The following is a 26,754-nucleotide window of genomic DNA, read 5'->3' as shown; positions in this document are numbered from 1 at the left end:
AATAGAACCAGGATGTGTGTCATTCTGGAAGACTAGTTTTCCAGGTAGAAAAAAAGCAGTTAACAGTGATATTCCAGATATTTCTCAAGCTTGYAGCCAATAACTTTCTTTGTCATCTGTTAAACTCACTTTGGTATATAGTTGACCCAGGATGGAAAAGTGGATCACAGAAAATATTCTGAAGTGAAGCACTAGAAACTTGATTCAGACAAAGAGGAAGAAAGGTACACTCCGGATGTCAGAAAAAGTATGGATTAAAAAAAGGCTTATTAAAAGAACTGCTGTAATAGAGATAACTGTTCAATAAAGCTAGTTAAAATTTGGAAATGATATTGGAACAAACAGCAGTGGTCACATTTGGAAGGTGATCAGGAAAAACTAAATAATCCTTCTGCCTTTTTTTCCACAGAGGACTGATGAAACAGAATTTGAAGCATCTGTGTACTGAAATGAAAACATCCATATTGATGTGGAAGCAAAACCCAGAAAAGAAGCATAAGAGGAACTGGGGATTGAGCAATCTCCAGTTCAGATCATGAAAGAACTAATATGTGACACTGTAAATCCAATTGCAGGCTTTTTTGATTACATTATCTAATGTACATGCACAACTGGAGAACAGATAACATAGTAAACCATATTTAGTAAAGAAGGTTAWGTAACTACACACTACTCACTCTGGCTCCAGTAATATGCCATTTTCAGGTGGAAAACAGATAGATTTGGGGGTAAATTAGATAAATTCAACTACCTGGACCATTCTAAACTAATCTAATACCACCATTCTCTAAAAAAAATTAAAAACTTATTTTAGCATGGTGGCTTCAGAAGATGAATTCAGTAAGGTGGAAAAAGCGTATTTTTTTTTATTTTGACCTTGATAAATGCATGAAAGTAATCCTATGATATGCTGTACACCAAGGAGATCCTTCTCCTAGTCCTACGCTTCCTGTTCAAAATCAGCAGACATTAACCAGATTCACTTGACACTTGAAATTATTCTCCTAAATTTTAACTGTACTAAGAGGATTGACCCTCTGAACATGATGTCATGGTGACTAGGTTATTCTCTCACTGCTTTACATAAAGGATGCAACAGAAAAGAAATGAAAGACAGAAGAGAAAGCTGGGTGGAATTTCCCTAAGATTTTAGAAACAGGTCACGGACAATCAAATAGGCTGCTTCTCCACCCCTAAATAGGGAAGGGTTACTTAGAAATAGCAGTGGCTCTAAAATATTCCCAGTGTTGAAAAAATAGAATCTCTCCTTCCACTCGTTGCCCTATTTCTGGATTTTTTTTTTTTTTTTTTGAAACAAACCTAATTGTCCTTTATTGCTACGACCTCAGAGGCTAGATTCCAGTCAAATCAGGCATCCCTGTGTGACTACTCCGAGCTCTCCACAAGTCTTATGCAATTAAAAGCATCAATACTAGCACACATTAATGACAAAAGTTAATGTAAGGGCTAATTGAGACCATCTCCCTCACAGGCCATTTYGCAACATTAATAACACAGAAAACAGCCATTAATATGTAATTAAATTTCCAGGATGCATGGGCTATCAAACCAGGTAGCTGGAACCCTTTTTCACACTTTTTAACYTCTCACTACCTCTCAGAGCCCAAAATAGCTACTGTGGCCAGCAAGACTGCTACTGCTTTCCCCTACGAAAGAGAACTGGCATGGTACCAAATACCAATTTTGCCAGCAACCAAAGCCAGTTCAGTGAAGCAAGCTGCATTTTCTAAACTTTACCCTACTGGGGAGAAAAGCAAATGACAGATAATCACTAACCTGTTTTTCTGATGTGCAGGTATGTAAATGTTTTGCTAACTGCAGATACAATTCCTTGTTCACACTATCAATTTCAAGGCTCCAAATAACTTACTCCAGAATATGACTATGTTGTTCTTATTGACAAACTGGTTTCATTAACAAAACAAAAAGCCTCTGCAATTTTAATTGCTTCTTAATCTTTGCCCGCAYTGCATCAACTGAAAAAGATGCAAAGTAAAAAATAARCCTTGCTAGTCTGGGGTTGAAATACACACTTCCACAACATTGTAAGCTGAATGCTAAGGTTTAATAGAAAAATCTTTGTGCCTAGGATCTTACCAGTGGTTTACAGCCAAGAAACAAGCTGTACATTTTCCAATAGATTTGTAATTTTGGGCATGTTTCTGGAACATTTAGCACTACGCCAGCTACTGTTACATGTTGCTGAGTATATCTCAGAGTGAGTGCACAAGCCACAGGACACCTCTAACACTTCAAGTAAACAGTAGATCACTCACGCCAACCTCAAATAATAATAAAGCTAAAATGAGYTACAGAGGAAAAGCATCCAACTTATCTTGCAACCCCCATAAATACCCCTCATTCAACTATCTGTTCCCTTGACAGCCACAAACTTCTCCCACCAAACCACAATTGCCACGTGTGTCCAGCTTCTGCTACTGCTTGCAAATTGYAATCAATATGCAAATAACAAATTATTTTATATAAAACATCACATTGAGATGAACAAAACTTGGCAGTTATGGGCGCATTAGAATGTAATACAACTTTTATATCTTCACAGCATGCTTCCTCTAAGAAATAGCCATTCTGCAAATGTTAATTAAGCCTCACAAATTTTACTACACTGAGGCATTGGTTCATTCTTGAATGTTTCATACAGATAATCTGACCATCTGCATTAATTCTTCAGTTTTTCCATTGACAAATCCTGTAAGTTTYAGTTTCCCATTGCCTCAGTGTTTTCTTATTTTTAAATTAYATTTTAAAGGTGTAAGAAGYATTCAAAAACCCTAAATATTTTCAAAATATTTTCCAARTCCAGAACATAATCTTTTTTTAAATCAGTAAAACATTGGACTTGCTCTTCAGTCTGTGTATGTGTAATCACTTCTCAAATATTACAATAATCATTAGGTTGTCATTTAGGCAAAAATCTTGGAAGAAAACCATATACTTCATTAAAACTCCACAAAAGTACAATGGTTCACTGAAATAGTGCCCTATCCTAAAGACAGGAGCATTCTTAASAGCTGCAGGAGCTGCCCAAGGACATCTGCTTGCTAGGCCATGTCCTGGCCTCTCAAAAGGAAGGTTACTGTCCTAAGCTACAGGTAGTAGTAAAGATTTTGACTGTGTGCATGTGAATAGATATTTTATGTACTGTCAGGTKTTACCCATTTCTTTTTATTTTAGTAATCTGGAATAACACTTGATATGGCAYACTTCCCAGCTGCTCTTGAGTGGTGGGATACTCCCTTTGGCATGCAATTTGAGGCAGAAATTTGCAGTTGGTATCTCACAACTCAGTCTTAACCACAAATGCTGGCTGGATCTGGATCTATCTGTCATTCATTTGAAGTGAATTTTCATTAATCGGGATGAACTGTTCAAGGAGTTGTACCAAAACAGACAAATTTTCTGTAGGGAGGAAGGAGAAAAGAAAGGGTGGGGGGAGGGGAGAAGTCCTGCTATCCTATGATGTGAATGGGCTAGTATTTTTAGTGAAAAAAAAATGTTAAAGGATTGCCAGCCTCTGAGCTTTGTGAACACAGTTCTAGCTTTATAACCATACAAAAATTAGATTGCAAAAGTCTTCTAAAAGCAATAATGACCAAAATTATTATTGTCACATTTTAATGGAGCAAGAAAAAAGACATTTTAGACTTCATGCTCTTATACAACTTCTGATCCAAAAGAAATTTTTCAGAAATTTTTCAGATAATAAAATATTGTTTCACAGTGGAAAATACAACTGAACTAAATCTTTCAATTGCTACAAAGTTTGTTTCCAAGGTCTCAGCATTCAGGTGAAATCATGCAGTGTTTCTCATCTATCAAGGCTACTGCTTTGGAAACCTGAGATGTGATATCATCTCCTTTCTGCTCMGGTATGTTGATTCACTAATATAGCCCTGCAGAGCTAAGTTCAATTGAATATTCTGCAGTAACACCATAGGTATTTTCTACAGCATCGTCACATGAAGATATAGTCAGAGGCAAATGTTTTCAGAGATGGGTTGCCCAATTCATGATTTCCTATACAYACTTAGATAGTCAAAATCACTGGCTACTGCACAGTTTGCAAGGGTAGGTGCAGAACTCTTGAAGACAGGCCAGTTATTTATACGAACGAAGGCTGATTTAAAACCTCACTGTAAGTGTAAATCCTGGCCAGACCATTTTAATATTATAAGTAAGGCTCRTGGTGAACAGCACAAAATTATTTTCTTCAGAAATACTCGATAAAATAAGAATTTGAATAAAACTGTACTTGAGAGAAAATGCACATAAGCAGAATTTCCCATTATCAGATTGGAAAATAAGGCTCTTTCCTCACTTCTTACATATCTGTGATGAGTTTACACACTCAAATGAGTTTTCAGTTACCACAAACACAGCACCATGAATGAAGTCAGATGGATGTGCACTGCCAGAACTGGGGCRTCTGCCACTGAAGTACACAGTAATTTGGCAAATACCTTTGGCTCTGTTCTTTGAACAGCTTTTTAAAATATGCTTTATACTTCTGAAGGCACAGACCATCTTTAGCAGTGAATTTACTTCAGATTTTATTAGGCATACATTAGTGAGGATACTGTATTTGCTGTGACTAACAAATCATAGGTACCACCAAAAAAGGTATCAGAGAAACAGTCTTACTTAGGCAGCTCTTCTRATATAAAGCTTATTTGAGGTCAGAGTTTATCCTATACTGCTACTCTGCTACAAAAGCCTACTGCCAGAGCAAGAGCATTCCAAGCAAGAGCATTCCACTGGCCAGGTCAGGGACCAAAACTGGTCCATTTTTCCTTAACCTGTCGCATCAGGTTCAAATTCCAATGGAGAATGGAACCCACAAAGAACTAGTACAGTATCCTACTTGGAATTTAAAGGAAAAACCTATAGAACAAAATGTTTTAAGTGAGTCACTCCTGTTTTTAAAACATTTTTCATGTTTTGATATTAATGTCTGGTTGATAGAACATGAATTGACAATATAGTGACATTTCCATCAATGTGAAAGTTAGAATGAATTGTACCAGAATAATCTACTAGGTCTGTGATTCTCTGGACAAGTGTGAATCCCAATTATAGTCACTTTAATTACAGTAAAAAAAAGACAATAATTGATTATTTCCCACCTGCTTCGTTTCTTGTCAGTAAACATTTCTATAAGCAGCCAACTTTTAACTACGCAAGTATCCATYCTGTGGGCAGAAACATATATGTATGTGTTATTATTCTGTCARGTGATACTGGCAACATTAACAGAGGAGTTCAAATCACTTAGGTCTCTGCATGCAGCACAGGTTCACACCYACAGTCAGAATTCACATGGTTAATGAGAGTTTTCTACGCACTATTGAGGTATGGAAGATACACATATTCCACCAATGCAGAAGGAAAGAGGAAATGCTACTAAAGAAATTATTAAAGTTTAGGATAGTACTTTTATAAACTAGTTTACATCAACAGATAAGTATTCCAACTTTAATTCTGTGTCCAAAGAGAAGCACCCCTCTATCACCTTGCTGTGGTTTGGTGTCAGCACCCCAGGCTGCCAGCACATCAGCAGATACACCTGTCCAGCCTGTTGGCCATGCATGAAACCCCAGCTTCAGCCACTGCTCTCAGTCACTGCAGACAAACACGGTTAATAATTTTGTGCTAACAAGTGTCATTCAGACTTGTGCCTRCACTGCCTCTCCCCGCCAAGCCTTCCCAAGAGCACAGAATCTCCAAGGTCAAGCTCCAGTAGCATATAGGGCATCTGATGCACAGTCCTGCTTAGAGCAGATGTACTCCATGATGTAAAGTCCTTTTCTTCTCCTCTACCACCACAACCATTTTTCAGTCCAGATCTGTTACACAGATAATTTGAATTTGTGTACAATTCTGTTGACTACTAAARGACTTGGAGGAATTGTGGATAGAAATCCTATGCACAGTTAATCCTCCTTGATGATGCACTTCTCCATGGTCACCCCTCRATAGTAGCAAAGATCCCTTTCTCCTAATGAATCTATGTCCACAGGGAGTTCAGATTCTGCAGATAGTTTTCATGCTGTTCACTCACAGGCTGGAGGAGAAAGCTGCTTACATTTCACAGCAGCCCACGGCTCACGAGTATATGCTGTTCGTGAGAACACGCAAYGTTAGCTATGCAAAATCAAAGTTAAAACAAAAGTTGCTATGGTGGTTCAAATTGACTATGGTTCAAATAAGCTTTTAGATATGGGCTGCTCTTCTGTTTCATTATGAATTAATGAGGCTGGTAAATCCCTAGTACCTTTAGCAAAGTTGAAATTATATATATAATTAAATCAATGTTTTTTAAAAAGATCTAAAAAGCTCACATTTCATTCTCACAGGACCAATAACAGCCAATAACAGAACAGAAGAAAACATCATTCTGTACTCTGTAAAAGGGAAACACAGACCAAACACCTAAGGGATATTTAACTGGTATAATCATTTACAGTAGATGTGAAAAATCTAATTATCATACATTCAKTTTCTAATCAAGAACACATACATGTTTTAGATCTTCCATGTTTATGTCGTTGTTCTTTATTTCTTTYCCTAGTTTTCTCTAGGAATTGAAATAGGTGCCAATTAATCAGCATTAAAACCATTCTCTCACATCCACACTGCAGGAAATATAAAATATGAAACAACACTCCTTTTCAGAAACAGATGAATTTGATAACTGTTCAGAGCATCTAAACATGACACTCTTTTTTTTTAAGAACCTGCTGCAAATATTTTAATAAAGGATGTCCAAAAAGCCCACAAAAGCTTTCCAGACTTTTTCCCTCCTTTGATAGAGGCTAAGAACKAGGCGCAAGTTGTGGGAACACTAGACATTGCTTCCTCTTTCCCACTGACACAAAAATATTTCCAGCAATCACAAACTTCTATGAAGTTGTCCCATACTCCTAATTTCTTAAAAATATGYCTATAAACATACAGAGAGACAAATATAGATATACAAGGGATGCACTTGTGTGTGTGCATGCACACCTGTGTACGTGTATATATAACAAAACAACTGAACTATRCTTTGGAGACTTTGGGCAGAAGTGAGCAGTGGCAAGAAGCTAGCAGCGTTTCCCTGGTGAAAGTCCTGCCATTCAGTGCAATGTTGCTCACTCCAACAGCTCGGTTTTTCCSCTTGTGAATTATGCCTAGCCTCCCCAGGAAGGGCCTCGTCTCTGGCACCGATTCCTGATGTGTAGTGACAATCCCGATACGCAGACTGTCCAAGGACGATCACCAAAGGCTGAGAAATTATCCCAACCCAACCTTTTGCTGCGAGTAACCAAGAAACGTCTTCCTCCCCAGACATGTTGCACGTGATTCTGTGTTCCCCATCAGGCTTTATCATCTTTTTCTCAGATGCCAGAATTACTGCACTGCCCTTGCCTTTCCTCTCGGAAAAAACCAGACTACATAACTGCTGAAAGAACCCGAGTGCCGTCTTTCACGCAGCCGCCAGGCAGACCTCTCTACCCGGCATACTCGGTGCGCAGCATCTACGCCAGCCTCTGACACAGAGAGATACTATCGCAGCCGAAATGCTGAGAAGTTCCTTTAGGCACAGACGGAAGAGAGGGCAGGACCGGGGAAGGCTTTAAATTCAGAGGGTGCGTTGCATATTGAAAAGTAACTTTGGGGCAGCGCGTGGCGAGCCGGAGCAGCGAGGGGCGCAGGGGCGCGCGCAGCTACATGGTATATTCCTGGCGCTGCCTCTGCGCTGCGCGGCGGGGTCGGCGGGCCGCCCGCGCCTCTCCCCCGCAGCGGGCTGCAGAATGGGACACGCTCGTCCCCCCGCCAGCCGGCAGCTGTCACACAGCGGAGGCAGCCAGCAGCCGGTGCAAGGAGCGAGCCCACTCTGCCGTTTAGGATGACTCACTGGGATCTGGCATTAATCTCCCTTTTTCTGCTAGTGGACGGAGAACAACCCAAAAGCTACACTGGACTAGATCAAGGTAAGACATTTACAAGTCTTTTAATGCTAAAATAGCCCGTTGCTGCGAGGRGTGCCAAGCTGTGCACAAAAGCTGGCACTGGAACTAATTCGGCGAGCGCTTTAACACCTGGTATTACATGCCACCAGTGTGTCTTCCTGGTGTTAACCCCGTGTGCACCACCGAGCCGTGCCCTGGGTACAGACAGCAGGTCAAAATATAGCACAGAGATTGCTTTTTCTGCCCTTAATGCAACTTTTGCAGCAGCACTTCCACCTGCTCTTGTTCAAATGAGAAGCTTCTCAATATTTCTAAACCATCAGGCGTGCTTTTGTGCCCTGCCTCTGGGAATACGGTGCATCAGGCATCTATCATGGACTCCTTGCAGATTCACTCCCACCACAGTTGTTTCAGCACTTTAACGAGTTGAAATTCCACAATCCACAAAAACGTGCTTCCCCGGCACTTCCCCTCCCTCCCAGGAATTTCTGTAGGATCAAATAGATACTATTCATTTTTAGGCTTTTCGAAAGTAGTGCTCAGTAAAACCACCAGAACAAGTCTGCTGAGGCACAGGCACTGCACATTCTGCCTGCATTCGCATCTGCGTTTTTTCTGCTGTGGATCAAAAATTCAGTGTTGCAGGAGGATTTCTGAAAGGATAGTACATACTTCTCACACAGCAATTTATAGTAAAGGAAGGAAATTCTTCTCCGCTCGATTCTGAAATCTTGGCAAAATTCTCTTCTTCCATTTTCTGAGCAGGTACAGTATTTCAAGCAGAGTTATCTAAGCAGGTTTCTATTGGGGCTGTGTGATAGTTTTTATTTATTTATTTAATGAAAAGATTTCACCTAACATCTACAGCTTCATCTCAGTCAAGCCAATGCTTTTCAATAAATGGCTTGCTTCGAAGGCTGGCACCATTAAATTAGCACAGCATCACGCTTTTCTATGAACAGAATACCAGACCAGCTAGTGCCCCACTGCAGAATCTCACAATTTTACCTTTGKATCTTCTTTAGTTGGCTAACTGTAATGAAGACATTTGTTTCGGATTACATCTTCTCTGTACTGTGGAAAGACCTGCAGATGTGATTGGATGTACCTATGCTTCTTAGACATTATACAGCATTTTCTGCAACATCTTTTATGTAATATTTGTTCTAACTGTCTGTGCACCAGCAATCAGTTTATTAAGAGTTGACTTTTAAACGATACATTAAAAATTGCATTTGAAATCCACTAAGAACTGCCCTGACATTATTAATACAAAAAGCTAGCTCTATTCAAAGACCAGGCTCCACACTGATCACATCTACAGTGACAAGACAGGTATCAGCATTAACACTGAACACTATTCGGCATCCAGGTAGTCAYCAAGACCCACAGTCTGTTGACCCAGCATGTGTATTTTTGGAAAGAACTTATGTTTCTCTCTAACAAAAAGACAGTAGTAATAGACCCTCCCCTTAGTTACTGCCACTCTATGCAATCTTTTACACAGATTTGGGCAAAGCAGATTCTTATTTCAGAGAACTTAAAGCATTTTGGAACAAATCGCAAAAGAAGGGGCAAAAGAAATGCTTGATGTGCCCGCATGGCTTCTACCTGATTTTCCATCTGAATATGGTATATTTCTCCACTTGGTGAAATTGGAAAGCATTTACTGTTGTTTTGTTTTAAGATTATTTCTTATTATTTGGACAGAGGCCTTAGTAGGTATGTTCTTTGAATTTAYCTTTTCTCCTTAGGGTTTGCATATTATACCTGATTGTAAGGGTATCAGACTATTTTGAGGGAAAGTAATTCCACARTACAATTCAGACAACTGATTGCTGCAATTCTGTCTTCAAATACTTGCAAATATTCATGATATTTAGTTTTATATCAGTAGCTATTTATTGCTTGCAAGCTGTTATTCACTTGCTACAGTAGCACACGTCATAGTCTCCAGAGTATGARCAGCTATTTTTGACCCTATCTGGCCAATGTATAGAATATAAAATTATCCTAGTCACAGGTCGGTGTTTTTTGRTTTATTTTCCCCTCTTTGAAGGCATTAGTATATTATCAGTTTGCATCACTATGGCTCCTTTTAGGTAAAATCTTAGTCTATTTAAACGTGGACAATTCACCGTGATAACACTTTTTTGTAACTTGGCAACAAGAGAGAGAGGGAAAAAAAAAAAAAAAAAAAGCAAGTTACATCCATTACACATGCAAACCTTGTATTCTGCTACCCCCATACTCAGCAAATTAAACCCTTATGAAAAACGACATTCTAGACTTATGGACCAGTCAGTTTAATATCATTAGCTAGGCTCACTGGTTATCCTAATTACAGAAGTCAAACACTGCAGGAAGCAGCTGCAGAGTCAGCACATGTGCAAGGAGTTGTCTGTAAAGCAGAAACACATGATTTTATTCAATTTATTTATTATTTTATTTTTTGTTGCAACACACATTATTGAGGAAAAGCATAGCATTTAATAACAATGTTGAGAAAATAGTCTGGCTACAGTCCAGGTGTCAAGAATTGTATGGTCATGTGTGGTTATCACTTGCCTTTCTCTGAAGCTTCATTTCTGGTGTTATATTTTTACTAAAATAAACAAACACTTTCAATGTCAYTTAGCTATGAAGCTTGGGTCATTTATTTACTGGTGAGCTCAGAAGACACCAAGAGTGAATGAAATTTGTTGCAATGCTAATAGAGAGAGGTTAGCACAGCRCTATCTGCTGTTCCACCCATCTTACTGCTCATGGAGAACCCATTACTAATGTGAATCTCAATGGGGAACCACCCCAGGAGACAGATATGCCCAATTCTAGAGCTGATCCAGCCTAGAAAGATTAAACCAGTCACAAACTTTGCTCCTAAATCTCGATGTATGGCTAATGGAAGCCAGGCTGCTGCTTTGACGGATGTTTGAGGATCCTCTCAGCTTTGAGTTACAAATCTCCTGGTAGATCACATCCACAAACTGAAATCAGGGGAGGAACAAGTTTACCACAGATAATTAGCTAAATGGACTTAGTTTTATAACTGATTGCTTTCACAAAGAAGATATTCAGCCAAGTTGTTCAACTCAAAAAATCACCTTAAATAGAAACTACTTCACTTTAGTTCCCATGTATTTCTGTAAATTGCATCTGAAGATAACCCCTTCCATCCAAAYATTAGGAGCTCTAAACAATTTAACAAGGTTTTACACATTAGGAACATGCTAGCTCTTGATAACAACCTCTAGGAAAGTATCTAGTTCATCTTAACTACTTAATAAAGCATACCCTCCTGTATATAGATGTGTGTATATAGAGACGGGTAAAATTTCATCTGCCCCTTTCACGGTTCACTATTACTGGTCCTGAAACTCAGGCAGCACTAGCTCTGTTCATTGAACACTGAACGCTGTCAAGATCACCTCCACCTCATTGCCTAGTACTTTAGTAAAAGGTAAACAAAAGTCGGCTACAGGCAATATTTAGAGTAGTTCTGTTAATCATTATTGACATGTTATATTAAGCTGAATTGTACACAGGCACTGGTTTTAAAACAGGGGACGTCACACACATGCTATATTGCCTTCCTGAAACTTCTTAAAACATCTTCTAAAATCATCAGTTATGATAAAATCTAATCTTAGTCCAAGATTTAGGTGCTTCATAGGGATGGAAGTGTCTTTATTATTCAAAACATGCATCCAACTCTTATAATTAGATATTATATTTTGATAAGACTATGCTTTCTTCTTCAGGTTAAAGAAGTCTTGATTTCAAACATGCTTTAAATTAGGGATGAATGAATCAGAGAATGGGGTAATACTATCTTCTTTGCCTTAGTATCTCTCAGCAAAAATGAACACCTTGCTCTCCAGCATTTTCAGTCCATCTGAATCTGAGCCTTTGACCATCTGAATCAGAGAAGAGTACAAACAACTGAGCCACTGAGACATTATATAAGAACTGGGTAATGTTTCTTAGAGTACATGCATTAAAGTAGTCTCAGGACCTAATACAAATACAAGAGAATACCTAAACCCCAATCACAACTGAATTTTAATAGACTCATGTTTAAAATAATTTCAGTAATATTCAGTTTTTACTTAATTATTTTGTTGGCACTATTTCCTTTTATCATTACAATCCTCATTATTTATTTACTTATTTTTAGCAAACCATGTTCTATATTTTCATTGAGATAAAATGAAGAYGGTGCAGTTTCCAAGGCACCATTTTTTTTCCTTTCTTGCTCAAATGAAAGAAAACCAATATTGCGTTCACCGCAAATTAGTTTTCCCCACACTTTTCAGSTTTGCATATTATTTGGACTTCTGAAAACTGATGTCTTTCAACAAATGAAACAACAGAAAAATAATTTTTCTTTCTTTCATTGACACAAGTGTTTTCATTCCACAGCAGTTTACTTGTTTTTGTTTTTCTGTCTGTGATTGTACTACAGATTTCCAAAATGGTGAGGAAACTAAGTTCAGGCTAGACATATTTTCCCTTTAGCTATTGAGACAACTTAGTTATTGACTAGTTTAGAAATGCTGCATTAAAGAAACTAAGAACAGTTCAAAATTGGAAACACTTGTAAGAGCAAAGTCTATAGAGCAGTTCCAGTGGGTGACACATCTGAAATTATATTAGACACAGTATCGATGTTTGGCTATACTCTAAAAGCTTTAGGTAGCATTTATTTCCTGTTCCTGATCATGACTTTCCCAGCCTGGTCATACTAACTGTCTAGGCGAGTTTGAGAAAAATGTTCTTGTTCCTAAGGCACCTGCAAACTAGCTATCATCTGGGCAACAGTTAGCAAAACATACCTCATCCAAACGATTCCTAGGTTACTCAGAAGACAATACCGTGATCCACAAGTTCAAGTAACCACAGTAAAAGCTATCCAGAACCATCTTTTGTTGATACAATTACCAAGATCRTCAATTCATAAAGAAGCTTCAAATCTGCAGCAACACATTACTTGAAAACATTTAGTGAAGGATAGATTTACACACTGCAGAGGTACTGGAATCTTACAAGACATGGCCAAACAGAAAGCTATCACAGTTTTCCTACAAAGTAGATGCAAAAAAAGCCAGTACCCCTTGATCAGGGTCTCTCACGAGCTTATGTGAATTTACAGTCATTTTCATTATTTCAAACTATTTCTCTTACCTTCAATTGTTTGTGCTAATCCATACTGCACACAGAAGAAAATACTTGACTATATAGATACAAACTAAAAATTTCACATATTGTCAYCTCTAAATATCTTCCCAACTTTGGAAAACACTAAAGCAGTTTGGTAAAAAAACAGTAATTATTCTTAGGACTTGTAAATAAAATAAGACTGCTAATGCACATTTTTGTTAGACAATGACTATGGAAGCAGAAATCAAGGCAGGAAGTAGAGCATAACTATGGCAACAATTACAATATACAACTTATCACAATAAATGTCACTCTTTCAACCACTCTTATACAGTAATTTAGAATCTTTGTCATACTCTATGTATTAGCATTCCCCTTGGGCAATACAAAAAAATTAATGCACCAAAATGCATAAGGGCACAAAGGAAGTATATGGTAGAAACAACAAAAATGAGCTCTCATTACTCTCTGTTGCAGATTTTTTTTTTTTGTCTTTTACAATGAAAGGACTCAAATTTTTTCTTGGTCCTAAACAACCAAATCCTGTAATTAAAATTAAAAAGATAAGACACTCAAAAATCATATGGAAATGTGTGCACTGTGTGTACGCACATATGCATGTATGGCATCAAAACACTTCCAGATGCAAAAGCAAAAAAACTAGCACCAAGGCAGAAATGCAACTTCAGCTTCCCAAATCACATCCGGACATCTTTGAGACAAGGCTTGAAGGCAGAAATAGTCACTTTAAATAGGTGCCCTCACATAAGTAGACAAGAACATTCAAGCTGTGAGGCATACAAGCCTTTCCTCAGGTCCTAAAGCACCTACAAACCCTGCCTTGCCCAAGTCCTCACAACTTTACCATCATCACTGCATCAAGTCCGCTGTACTGAATGAGAACATAAAAAGCAGATGCCTGAAGAGATTATAAACCCTTCTGAATAGGATGCACAAGAGCATCTCTTTCTTGGTGTTAACCAGAATATAAGGAATATAGCTGGATGTTATTCACATGTGACAAGTCCAAGGCTGGAGTTTAAGACATAAACAACCTGCCTGGGGGGACTGGGTCTTGCTGTTTCTTTGATGGTTCTGATCACACAAAATGGTACTGACTTGGTACTACTTAATTCCCTGCAGTCTTGCAACCAATTAACATAGAAAAGCAATAGTTGTAACAAACACGAGATATCCCAGAATTTCTTAGCCTTGCTTTTTACTCAATCAAATCCCTCTTTTCTCTTCTCCCACTTCCTCTTTATGGTGATTAACATAAGTAAACTCAAGTACACCAGTTGGTTCCCAGATGAATTATTGCAATCTAGAAATTACTCCATAAATCTTCAGGACATAGCTTAGGTTATAAAACACCTGCAAACCCTGCCGTGGCAGGACACAGTCGAGGTTTCTCTCTCAGGGACACTACTGGAGTGAAGTGCAGCAGAGCAATGGCATTTCCTACCAGGAGGCACCAAGAACCCTGCATACTGCAGCTACTGTCTTTGGAGGCTGTAACAGAACAGTACTYGGGACTGACAGAAAAAATGAGGCAAAAAACAAGACAGTGTGTATGTCACCAGGAACTGCAGAAAGCATCTACCACCTTATAGCTGGTAACTACATAATAGCTAGTAACTATTTTAAAAGGGAAGGAAACAAGGAAGAAAGCCTTGCATTTCTAAGAATGCCAAATAATTCCACTGCTAGCTTCTTCACCAGGGAAATGGAAGAGTAAACTAAAACTGTTAGCTCTGCTCTGAAGTGTTAATCTGACAGTTGTGTTTGTCTTTTGTGAAACAGTTTAATAATGCTGTCTGTGCCTTTACATTTTCCTTACTGTTTTGCTCAGTCCTCTGTTGCCAGCAGTATTATGTTTTCAGTATTAGTAGTAAAACAATTACTGATCTTTACTGTTATTTAACAGGTTTGAAACCTCAAGGGTTGAAAATAATTAAGTTGGATACTTGCTTATAATGAAGTTTGATACCTGATGAAAAAGGAAAACAAAAAACTAACAGAAAGATCCATAAATATTAATGCCAAATGGGACCACTGAATAATTGAGCCTGACTTGCAGTGTATCACAGCAACCATGCAATTTCATCCAATTTTACCTRTGTCAAGCCTAGTATCTTGTAAAGATAATTCCATTGTTATAAAAAYACATACAGATCTTAAAAATGGTAATTCGGGCTGCCAATGTAGGACATTACAACTGCTGATCAGAAGACAGGGATCATTTCTTTCTGCCCCCTACATATACCTCAGACCAAATAAACTAAATTTGCCTTCCTTGCAACACATTTGCTCTGTCTAAATATGGCAATTTAATCACAAAATGTCATTCTTAAAGAAAGTTGAGAGAAACCTAAAGAAAAGGAAAGCGATTACAGAATATAAGTTAGGATTCAACATAGTGGCAGGCACGTCTCCAACTTATCAAAAAGTTAATAACAATGCCAGAAGTCTGAGGAGAAACCCAGCACTATCACATTATTCTTTTTTTYCCCCTGCCTGAATCATTTACTTTTTCTTCAGTGCATTGTTCCTAGATACTATGATAGGGAAAAGGAATACCACTAGGTTTTACCRTTATCAAAATTTTCTCAGTGCTGCACCTCAAAAGGTGAATGTAAATGTTAATCCTCTTTGTGCACTTTCTTACAAAAGGAGCATATAAAGTTTTCTGGAGCCAAATGCTTATATACTGWGAAGGATTCCAGAAATCAAAATCCAACTTTTATACAGTAGGGGAGAGAGAGAGATCATGGGAGAACAATATTCCCGTGCAACTCTATGGTAGGATTTACTAACAGGGAAAACTCCTCAGTTCCCTCAATCATTCCCTGCATTCCAGCCAGAGGGGAGGAAAAAAAAAAAAAAAAAAAGAAAGAAAGAAAGTTTGCAGTATTTCTTCCTTCTGCTAATGAATAAAAATAAAATAAACACACCTGAGGGAGAAAAGGAGAGGCAGAGTGAGTAGGAAAATAAAGGAAAGAAAAAAGCAGAGAAGGAAAGGGGGACAAGAAAATAAGATGTATTTTCTCCCATTCTCTACATTTCTCGCATTTATAATGCAGCTAGAGAAGAATCAATAAAAAATAAGAATTAAAATGCAAATGAATACAAAAGMAAAAAGAAGAAAAGGCAATAGTGACTGAGGATAACAGAAAATAAAAACAAATATAATAAAGTAGAAAATACAGATGATGCCACAGATGTCATYCCCTCTAAAGCCAGGATTGTCCTGTGATCCATACTACGGGTGGGAGCTACCATAAATGTCTTTGGAGCCAAATATGCCTACAAGGTGTCCGCACCTTCAGCTYGCAACCCTAGTGCAATGAAAGCAGGGGTCATGCCTGCTAGAGACAGGGGAAGTGAGAGAGCCATAGCATAGCAAGAGAGAGCTCTCAGTGTGGCATTAGTTCATAGTACATTGCAAAATCAATTCAGTACCATTCCTAGTCTTGCCAATCATCATTTTGAAGCCCTGCAGGAAAATGGATTTTCTCTGTGGCGATGGGATAGACGTGAATTTTGAAACTTCTGGCGGACAATTCAATATCTGCAGGGCTGCCTTGTCACATAAGCAGAATCCAGTCTGCCTTTTAGCATCTCKTCTCGTTGCTGGTACCCAAGCACGGGCGTTTGAAGGGAGCAGAGGCTTGTGGCCCATGAGGCTAAAGGAGAGCAGATTCTGTGAACTTCAAAAGAAAGAAAAGAGCTAGGAACAATCACTGAAGTAGCACAGTACACGATACTAGCATCTCCTTAAAAATACTGCAAGAGGGAAAAYCTGTGGTCTGCTGAAGAAAATAATGGAGGGGAGAAACGTGGGTGCTACTTTACTACTAGTGTGAAAATTAAAAGCYGTAGAATTAACTGAGGATTCAGTTTTTGCTGTTATGATTCAGGACCATGTAAAGCCATGGCAATCTCTTCCCTGAACACCTCAGATGTGCCAGAAATAAATGTTTTACATCAGGTAACCAGCTGGGAATGGAAAGCTCTGTGATATTAACTCAGCATTTTAGGTAGGGAAAAGCTGAAGAACTGTCAGTAGGAAAACACCCAAACATCTATTACTTCATATATCATCAATCTACAGTTGCTAAATTGCGGCATTGYTTTTAATCTTCAGATCTGTAGTGTTAACTCACAGTAACTAATATCCCATTCGTGTACTACTACTAAATRTATTTTGACAGCCAGAAAATTGTTCGTCTGCCTGAATTTAGGAAACAATTTATTTTCTAAGGTGAAAATGTAAATATAACAAGACACAGCAGCAGAGAGATCCCAGCCCTCCTTTGGCAGATCAGACAACTAATGGTACATATATTTGGCCCTCATTCAGAAACCTAAAATCACACCCATTTATGTCAGTACAGAAACTGCTTAGAGGGTATGGCCTAAAAGAACTTATTATTTGTTGTTTAAAAAAGTTATTACTGACATATCAAGACAGCATGTGGTATCATAATTGTCTCCCCAGGGGACTTTTGAGGGTATTTTGARGTTGCTCTTTTTAGAAGCTCACAACCTATATATATATATATGTATATATGTATATATATATATGTATACAAAACATAGCCACCATCTTATTTTACAACTCTTTAGTCACAACAGACAGTATTTTTCCAGCTTTTCCTCACTATTTGTGAGCTACTTTCATGGTTCTATTAATCAATTTGGGTAGAAACTTTGCTTACTAATCTGTGGTCATGGCTTACAAATAACCTGCAGCATCTTTCTGGAGCATAGAAGGTCATTTAAAATCCTGGAATGAWTTTCCCTTTTCCCTCTCAGTCAACAATAGTTTATTCCGTGATAACAGCTCTAATTTGGGGACCATGAATTTTGTCCCGAGGAGGAGGAAGCTTGAAGCCCTACTTCTTGGCTTACCAGAGACTCACTGTTGACTGGGCTTATGAAAGCAGAGCAAGCTGAGCGTGTGTAGCTCGTACTGAGCCCCAGCACCCAGTGCGTCACTGGCACAGGAATGTTTCCATGCTATGCATGGACTGGGGCAGGCAGAGAAGGGAAGGGTGGTGGATAAACCAACTTTTTCAAATGGCAGAGGATGCAAAAAGTGTTCCAGAGAGGGAGCGGAAGAAACGAAGTAGTAAAGTTTGAGGTCCTCTCCTCTGGAACGTAAACTCCAAGTGGTATCTCAGCCTTCTGCGATCAGGCCTATCTAATTATATTTTATGTAGATGCAGTGCTTTCACCTCCTAATCGCTATTCGGGTCTGACTGAAAATCCTCAGCTCATAGCTAGGCCTTTGTGAATATAAATAACTAAATGTCTCCAATAAGTGAGGCAGCTGACTCCAGGGTTTTAAAGGTCAATAATTTCTTTTTAAAAATCAATATATTTGTAACTAGCTAGTAAAAGCTTCCAGCCTAAAACATGCTTAAATGGACAATCCAATGGAGTTTTTTCCAAGCTGCATGAATTTTAACAACCCTCACACTTGTCAGTTTTCAAATTGTCAGAAGGTCTTTTTTAAGRAGTGGGGAATTCTGAAGATTAATTCTGTTCCTTTCCAGAAAGTCACCACCTCATCATCCCATATTCACAGCTTATCACATACGGTGGATACTATTCAACAGTGACAACTCTGCTGCATTAAAACAAGGAAAGTGTTTAGGCAACAGGTGAACAATTCTATTTCACCATGTCAAAGGGAAGCRGGCATGGTGCTGTGCTTGGTTTCCCTGAAAAGAGCACGCACTTTCAGCTCACTGCGTTCTCCAGCTTTGCAGCTAGACTCATCCCTGTAGCACAGCGGATAGTTCCTTTCTCTTGCCAACATCTGCTAACATTCATTTGAAGCCTGAGCATAAATGAGAGCTTATAAATTAACTTTGAGGRCCAAATGGTTTAAACACAAGACATGCAGGGCTATTTAGACAAATTATTATATTCTATACTAAAAGGTATTCTGTGTAGGACTTAGTTACCTGTTCTATTTAATTTCTCAGTTAAATTGCTGGATAGAATTGTACTAATTAAAAAAAAAAAAGACAAAACAAAACCAAAATCTGCTTCAAATCACTCAAATGAAGTATTCAAAATATATGCAGAGAAACAGAGGTCATAATTATAAAGAATATGATGTAATGACCTTGGAAAACATAAAACAATGGTCTTGAATAGTAATTTCCTAAAATCAGTTCAAATCATTTACTGCACAATACAGTACCTCTGAGGTTTTGAAAACAACATCTGGGGAGAAGGAAATGTTGGTCTCTAAGAATGAACGAACTGACCTGGACTTAAAAATTCATCTGAAAAGAACAACTAGGCTGGAGCAGTGAAGGAGGAGACTCGAGAAAAACCAACACTCATTTCTAGCTTCTTAGCATTTTAGGACTATTTCATAAATATTTTATTACAGCCTTGTTTAAATAGCAGTAAATATCATTTTGAACTATACAGGATAAACTGTATAACTATTCCCCAGGGTTACTAAGGTCACATCCACTGTGGCACCCTGATCATGGTTTTCATACTTAAYGCAGACACATGCTACAGCTAGAGACAGAAAAGAACAGTTTTTTCTAACCATTCAAACCATTTAACATTATTTGCACTATGCTAGACATCTAGAGGAAAACTAAGTAGCTTCTCACCAGCAAACAGTTACATAAATCTCTTCAGTAGTAACTAAGGTTATCTCATTCACCCTGATATGATTTTGCTATTTTAATAATAGTTTAGTTATTGTTTAATCACTTTGGGTATATTCACAGCAACAGATCSCCGTTATACGGGAGCACAACTTGCAGACTCAGGGCTGGTGCAGAGGTGGGTAAGCAGGGCCGGGTGGACACGGGTACGTACATACCACCCATGGCACCTGGCGCATTACTTCGGCTTGAGGCGCGGGAGCAAGAGAGTCTCCGCTTCCCTAGGACTTGCCAGGGGATCTTCCCAGGGTAGAAGACTTGCCTTTCTATCAGCTAGTGTTTAGGCACATGGTGGGACAACTTACCTTGTCTCAACAGCCCAAAAGAGAAAATTAATTCAGACTTAACAACTCTGTGCAGCTCTTCAGAGAGTTYGGCATAGGGACTGACCAGGGGAGAGCCTGCTGACTGCAGCCAGCATACAGAGTTAAGCCAGGAGGCTTTTCAGAGAGAGAGGTACCCGCAGCACAGACAGTGCCGGAAAGCCCTTTGGGGGACTGCAGCAATGCATGTGCTGGAAACTGCCAAGAGGGATGGATTTGTTGTCCAAAGATAGATTTGGACAACTCTGTGACTGACTTCCTTGCGCTTGGGGAATCGGCCAGTTAGTGCCGTTGCCTGTCACAGACACAGCCAAGGAGTTTGCCCCACTCCTTCGGCAACACACTATGTAACTCAGAACCCTAACCGACATGGAAGTCTATAAACTATCTTCCCCAGGTTGTCCAATACTGGTATGGATTCAAGGTTAATAAATTAGATATTGAGAAATTAGTCCCTGGGCAGCTGGTCTGGAGCAATCCTGGAAGGCGATTTTCAATGGTATTATAAAAACAAAGTTTTGGAGGCACTCATCTAGCCTTTTTCTGACATAGCTTTTGAGGCCGTACCATACAAGCCGAAATCAAAACAAATAATCACGTTGGTTTCCTAATGGCTCCCCAGGGGTGGTAGAGTGGGCACCTGCAAGAATAATGCTGCTGCTTCCAAAATCACTTTAAAGCTTTCACAAAAAACTTGTGCAAGTTTGTATCCTGCTGCGCTCCAAATAGCATCCGTGAAACCTGAAACAAGCATTTACTTATGGAGGGGACCTCTGTAAGTGTGACAAAGGACTCCATAACTGATGCATACAACCAAGCAGCCCTCCTAACAAGAGCATCATCATATATACCTATATTTATTGTACATGTGGTAGTCTTCATGAGCAATGAATTGCTAATATGCATGCTGTTTTGTGACAAACTGCTGTGAAACATATTGTTCTCGTACGTACTAGGGATCTAAAGTGCCAGTTGTGCTTTTTTTCCAAAAGTTCTTGGATGACGAGCTTGCCAATCTGCACGTGGCATTTTGTGGCTGATTAATTTTATAGATTGTGCTAGGTAAGAATTCACTGACTTGCTGAATTCAATATCAATTTTAATCAAACTCTGTCAAATGCTAATTTGGAGACGTGGGGCGCCATTTTATTGGTTTGTGTAGATTGCTTGCTCTTCATACGTATAAGTAGTTCAGAGAAACCTTTTGGCATACCTGTTTCTTTCCAGCTGAGGGGACCACCACAAAACAAGAAGGAATTTCTGAACAGTGCAGCAAATTATATATATCTATATACATCTCTCTMTATATATTATACACATACACACACACACACACACATATGCACATAAACAAACAATTCTAACATGATAGTATTAGGAAAACCAAAATTCAAATTAATGCTCTAACTAAAAAAATACCTGCATTTAACACACAAAATTCAAGCATGACAAAAATGGGAATATTACCCATTATGTAGACTGCTGACTAAGCTCTAGAGAACCACAAACAATTTTATCCCATAGACAGTCGGCAAATATTGCAAGAGATGTATGAATCTGTGACTATCCTTACACTGAACTGTGGAACTAAATAAGGATTTGTAGGTGCTCCTATTTCAGTATCATGCTCAACAAATACTCAGTGGGTTCCTGGGCCTGCTCCCCTTCTATCATCTCCAATCTTCGATAATCTCATTGTGTAATTCCACAAAAGCAGCTTCTGTGCTCCTGTTCTCAGTATGCTAACAAGTAACTACATGAATCCACCGATTCTCTGAATGTCATTCTCCACAGGATAATTTTCTTTTGTTGTTTCATGCAGCATCTCTATGCCCAGGCTCATTTGAAGGTGTCTAAGCCTTCAAATCTTGCAATAGCTGCTCAGAAAGAGAAAGGGTTCTTCTATTTCTGCTTTTAGAGATGTAAAAAATCAATTATTAATAATTAAACGCTACAGGTTTTTTTAAATTCATTTTTGATGTTTGGTTCTTTAATGTATTGCATCATACGTCAATTGCAGACAGAGCCATTGGCTTCCCTGAATTTTTTTGAGGAGTTGGGAAGGAGAGTTGCTGCTGGTTTTGCGGGGATTTCTTTTAAAAATAGGTTGCCCACTGAGGACATACGTTTTAGAGCTCCTGGAATGGAAAAAAGCCCTTGCAAGTCAGGACAATGAAGATTTTTGAAAACCTGGCGACTACGCAAAACATAAATGAATGGCTTATTTTAATGACTACGACAAGCTCAGCCAAGTAATTTAACTAACCAGCTGCACAAAAAATTTGCCAGAATCACCTTCTGGCAAATCATAGTGGGTGAAAGTGCTCCAGTGCTCCAGAAGGAGCACTGACAGGCACTGATAAGCTGCGAAGTCAGTGCTGTTTAACAGACAGACACCGAAAGGCTTCATTTACTGTCTAGAGAATCACCAAAGTAGAAAAGGGTCAAGAGAAAAAAAAGAAAAAAAAAACCATTTTGACTACAGAAAGTTGTAGCAATTTTTCTTAACACTGAAATTAAATAGCAGCCTTGCAATAAAAACCAACAACTCRAAAAACCCTACCAACAGCAGCTGACTTTCTACTCCATTGGTAACTCCTGTGGAAAGAAACAGAAATCTCCTGGCAACGCTTAACACTGACAGATATAGCTTATCAATAAGACTATAACGTTTTCTAAAAAGTTTTAATTTCCTGAAATTCCATGGCTTTCCCTAACAATTCCCATGAGACATGTGGCCCTGCAGCTGAATTTAGTTTCAAAAATTCCATTCAGACCAATAACAAAGACAACATCTAGCACAGATCCAGCAACACTGGTGGCCTAGAGGAAGCTTCATTGCACAATAACCAGTAATTTTTTAAAGGCACTTCCAAAGGAAAAGAAATAGAAAATCCCTAAGTTTAATGAATCATTTGGCTGTGCCAGTTGGTAGAGCAGACTAGAGCTGTAGAATATCATCTGCTACATCCTTGGAACAGTCTGCATTGTGTACTAGGCAAAAATACCCTCCTTTTGGCTTCTGAAGTCCTTTAAACTTCGGAACAATACCTCAGATTCTTCACAGATGCTTCATTCCAAATCTTCTTTTGAAATGGGTAACAACTGGGTTAGGAGCAAAAATAATCCTGTATTTAACTGATTTTTTTATTCCAACACACTGAGCTAAATGACAGTGAACTTATCGCACTGATTCTCTGTCCAGACTTTGCTGAAAGTGCCTTTTCACCTAACACTTTCTTAGGCAGCTCAACACAGTTTAGTCCTTCCTTTATGAACACTGTTTATCAGAGGACCAGGGGAGTTGTACATAAACGTTACATATGCCAAGATCTTCAGATGGATGCTCTTTAGAAATACTCATAAAAAGCATATTCCCCTCAGAGTGATCTTTTAAGACAGCTCCTATGAAGTCATCTAGAATTTTGCTGTTTACCAGCAATGCAACTAGCTAATGCCATAGTAGGAACAGCATGGAGTTTTACGTGCAAACACAGAGGTTGTACCAGCCTGCAACATGAGCTTCACATTTTTTTTTTTTTTAGTGATTTGTACTAGGACTGCAGCAAAGCATTGCAGATGCTGAGAGGTTCAGATACAGCCCTTTCAAAATGGGGTTGTACCATCTTGACACTATTTTTCTTTCAAAGCACCATTACAAGATCAAGTCATCAGGCTAATGCGTATCTGCTGGCTTTATCTAAGCCACTTGTAACACGTGCCTTGGCTATGCTAAGCCAATTAAGAGTCTTTTGAGACCTGATACCATCTGTCAAAGAAATTGCTGGCAGTTCTGCAGGTAGTCTCCATCTCCAAGAGGGTTTCACATTTTACTACTTAGTCCCCACATTTTCCCCTCCCAGTGCCAGAATGGAAAAAAGAAAAAAAAAAGAAAAGAAAAGCTTTAATCATTATCTATTGTGAAAAGATGCAGAAGAGATAAAGTGTGTGTGCACACATGCATGCACATTTGTGGGTTTCTTGTTGTTTTTAAGTTGGCATTTGGCTTTCAACACTCACTGCACTTCTGATTTTACCTTTAAGAGATGTAGGTTTTCAGTTGCCATAGCAACTCTATTAACAAATAGCAGCATAGGCTTTACACAAATGATGTGATTGTCAGGCACTGGGGGAGATGTTCTAACAGGTTTTTATTAGCATTTTTCACTAAAATACGTGCCCTCTGCTAGCTTAATGGCTAGCATAATTCCATTATCTTTTTGCTTTTCCTATTCCATACCTCTCATTTCATGACACCAAAGGTTTTTGTTTAAGAGGATATATTTATATATGCAGCCTCTAAATTTGATATACTTTATCTTTTATGCCTGAGAAAGGCATCACATGATTGCACCATTCTTTAAAAGGCATAAACTGATTTGCATTAATGCTTCTCTTAGTGAGCTAACTAGCAGGCTCTAAATACAGTTCCTGTTTCCAGGATTACTTAGCATTTTTACTCTGAAGGGGAGGGGGGAAAGGGAAGAGAATCTTAGAGACAGATGGAAGAGGGGAGAAAAGGTTCTGTACATCATCCAAAAAATTAATGATGTATCTGTTCGATTCTTTAAATGTAAAGATTTATAAAGACTAAATTACACAGACTTCAACACCTGAAGATACTGCATACTATTCRTAGTTCATATGCAGTTCCTGAATAAATTACTGCTACTCCACTGGATTAAATATTCACTTTGGTATTTTTTTCCTAAAGAAAATAAAATTTAATTTTAGCTGAAATACAGTAGTAGCAATATTTTGCATTCTGAAGTTCCTTCCATCTTCATACTTCCTCCAAAGCACTTCACATATCAGTCAAAACCGTTAATTTGAAGTACCTCCCATTTTAAAGATGAAGAAAATAAGATCCTCTCTCAGATCATGTTTAATACAAAGAGGTGATTAACTTTTCTCAAAACCTAAACATATGCTCAGCTTTCTATCAGCAGAATAAGACAGGTGAAGTTTCTCAAAGAATGCCATGCAATAAACAAGAATTAATGGATCTGTGTAAATATAACTAMAGTGTATATGTACATACGCATGCTAAAGAGTAAACCTTAGCTAGCTGAGGAATTATTCTGAATTCATGTCTAAGCTCTGTAGACAACTTAGTGACTCTCCTCCTGCACTAAATTTGTTCTCACCTTCACATAGGTATTACAGTAGCTTTAGAAATCAAGTCTGTTAAATTCTCTTTTTCCCTTTTGTATCAAATAAATATGCTTTCAGTTTAGCTGAAACAAATAGCTATTGTCTGGAAAGAGGGTAAGGCACTACTCTTTCTACCTACAATTCATTTTTACCTCTGCCATGACTCCTCTCTTTCCATTGGCCTTCCTCCATCTGTGTCTAGTCGGCCTGATGAAGCTAGCAAGCCATACAAGCACTTGCCTTCAGCTGTTTAAGCCCACTATTCTCCTTTTTCATAAACACCACAAAACAAAATTAAAACAATTTTTGCTAGGAAGACTTATTTTTTAAGCATGCTCTGCTTCTCTCCCCTATTAGCTTCCCAAGTCCCCAGTAWAGTGTTAGAAAGTGTTAGTTTTGATATTTGACAATTTAAGCAGCAAACACCTATTGCCATCATATAGCAAGTGTGTCACAGGCGAAAGCTTCCTTCCCTTCCTTGCCAGCCGTATCTCCTCACTAGGACAGGCGGCTGCCTAGCTCACCTACCTTGAAGGCTGACTGAGCTCTCTCTATGTTTATGTGTCTGTGGCAGGTAGCACCTTGGAGAGCCTGCACTAGCCAGTCAAGCTCCTCACTAAATTTCCACAGGAACTTCTCTCCCAATATATTCTAATTATGCCTAAAATATTTATAGAACAGCTTCCACCTCAAAAATAGCTCACAAGACTCATATACCTTACAGAGGATTCATTTTACGTACTCCAGGGAGATTGCATAGCAGTTGCCTGACAGCTCACAACACTAGCACACTCTGTGAAGGAGAAAAATATGTCCATTTTACACTACAGGGAGAATTTAGATAGAAAAACAATAACTGCTTAGTTTGGGATGATGTTCTGTTAAACTCCTGAAGCTGCAAAAAACTTTCAAAGGTATTGTAAATGTCTATCAGCTTATGTAATACTGATATCTTATTAATAATAGCTTTCACAGAGCAGCATTTTCAGCAGCACTACCAAAGATTTTCTTTGTAATTTTCTTTCTTAACAGAAATTTTGAGTTTTGATTAGACTTTTAACTAGAAAATGTTGGATTTTTTTTCCAAGTCAAGAATGAACATTCTAGTTTACAAAAGAAGAGACCCCAGAATAATTAGCAGCCCAGGGTACTGCTGTGGGTCAGGCAAGTCCCTATTTCAATACTCTTAAGAGCCATTTTTTGAACCAGCATTTCCTGTTTTCTGAGAATCCTCTTGGTAATAGGACAAGTGAAAGATGCTTGCCTAATCACTGCTTGCCTGCCTGACTGTACCACACTCTGAAGTCGGTTGTTACAATCAGCATTTTTCTTAAATTAAGAAATACTGTTTTTGTGATTAAGTAAAAGTGCACATGTAGCATTTTAAGTATTTTTTATTGTGCTGGAGAAAAATGCCAG

At 38.5% G+C, this 26,754-nt stretch overlaps 1 protein-coding gene across 2 annotated transcripts in view; it reads left to right on the top strand.

Moving 5' to 3' along the window:
• Nucleotides 1–7,742: 7,742 nt before the first annotated feature.
• RASGEF1A (RasGEF domain family member 1A) overlaps nucleotides 7,743–26,754 on the top strand; it is a 174,634-nt gene continuing 155,622 nt past the window's right edge. The window contains exon 1 of one of the 2 annotated variants that reach the window (XM_085312332.1): nucleotides 7,743–8,015. The gene's annotated coding sequence lies outside the window, so the exon portion shown is untranslated. The remainder of the gene's footprint in view (nucleotides 8,016–26,754) is intronic. The other variant, XM_085312330.1, reaches the window with a different exon arrangement.

This window comes from Rhea americana, unplaced genomic scaffold (genome assembly GCF_003343005.1).
Source record: "Rhea americana isolate MKP2758 unplaced genomic scaffold, rheAme1 scaffold_36, whole genome shotgun sequence".
Lineage (NCBI taxonomy): Eukaryota > Metazoa > Chordata > Aves > Rheiformes > Rheidae > Rhea > Rhea americana.
Note: the sequence above shows the minus strand (reverse complement) of the source record. Positions and strands in the feature narration are given on the sequence as shown.